Consider the following 1,761-nt stretch of genomic DNA (forward strand, 5'->3'; position numbering starts at 1 on the left):
CACACACTCAAAGAGAGAGATAGACAGACAGACAGAGAGAGGGGCACAGAGAGGCACAGAGGGCGCAGATAGGCGGCCGGGCTATCGTTATCCAACATCAGGGTCTGCTAAAAGGTAAGAAGCTTGGTTATGTGTAAGCTCGGAGAGTGCAGCGCGGCGGCGGGCGCACGGCGACGGCGCCGACGGCGGGTGCTGGGCTCCCCAACGACGGTGATGGGCTGTCTATCCTACCTGTTCTGATCTGTCTGGCAAACCCCTCCATCGCCATGGCCGAACTTCAGTCGCCTAAAGTTGCATCTTTCGTGTTCGTTTTGCGTCTGCAATGCGAATGCGAAAGAAAAAGGGCGGGTTTCGGCGACAATCTGATCAAGTGCTTATGAGAATAAGGTTCTGGGGGCAAAGGGTAAGTGTGTGCTTCACGTTATCGAGTGATTTGGATCCATGAGGTCTGCTCCGGGCCCTGCGAGGCCTAGACTGAAAGCTTGGGGGTGCGTGTGTGTGTGTGGGGTGGGGGGAGTGGGCGTCGGGAGTGGGCAGTTTGGGCGAATGGGTTTATTTTTCCACGTGAAAGCACGATACTCTCTATGTCTGATGATAATATCTTCTCTCTCATTTTTTTTTCGGTGTTTGCGTCCTGTGCATACGGGCTCCGTTGCACGTTCACCCACCCACACTATTATTTAGGGATTTAAGGACCGTGTCTGTGTGTATGTTGGTATGTGTCCGTCCGTCCGCCCGCCCTGGACACTTTAGTGCAATAGCAATGCTGTAATATGGATGTATATTGCCCTTAATATATGTATCGAATGTTCTTCTCCTTCTGTGTGGATGCTTCTTGGCGTATTCCTTTTGATTGCTTCGTTTGGCGACTAGAAAATATAAAAACATTGATAATTTGGTTTTGCTACGTAATCACGTAATGTTATGTTTAGCGTACATTGCGGGGAGAGAGCCACACACACACCCACACCCCCACCCCCCTACCCCTACCCTCCCCTTGCCCCCAAGTCAGAGACAGACAGAGAGAGAGAGAGACAATATCAAGTAAGCCAACCCACCAACAAGGGAACAAACAAGAAACAGGGCCGGTAAGCATGATACGGTAAACGCCATTATCCGCCGAGGCATGAAACAGAAGGATGAGTAAAAAAAATCAGCCACGTGCGTACTTCGGTATACGACCGATCATTTCCCCTTTCTTGCTTGCTTGCATGCATGCATTGCAGAAGGGATCATGCATGCTGTGAAGCGCGAACATCTCACATCACCAAATCTCACATAAAGAGAGAAAACCGAGAGCGAAAGAAGAAGAAAAAAAATGGTAAAAGTTATCCAGGAGCCATGTCCAACATGAATCAAGGGCACACACACACACACACACAAACTACTTACTTACTAGTTAGCTTACATATTTGCTAAGCTTAGTCGTCATCGCCAAGGAGGTGCAGGGAGCCCTACGAAGCAACAGAGAAAGAAAAAAGCAGAAGAAGAAGAAGAAGCAAAGGGTAATCCCACCACTCTTCGCGTGACCTGTGCAAAAAAAAAAGGCTTCTTTACAGACACGACTTAGCCCCGGCGACGGACATGGAACATGGGGCTTACTTTTAGTTAGGGAAAAAAAAATTGAACCCACCGATAACGCACATGGGGTGTGCTTGTGTCGTCTTACATCGTATAGTACTAACTAAGGTTTCCCCATGTGCGAGCAAGGATCGATAAAAATAGCCTCCGGTTTTAGATGGAGACACATATGTAGGTGCT

The sequence above is a fragment of the Exserohilum turcica genome (genome assembly GCF_000359705.1).
Source record: "Exserohilum turcica Et28A unplaced genomic scaffold SETTUscaffold_10, whole genome shotgun sequence".
Classification (NCBI taxonomy): Eukaryota; Fungi; Ascomycota; class Dothideomycetes; order Pleosporales; family Pleosporaceae; genus Exserohilum; species Exserohilum turcicum.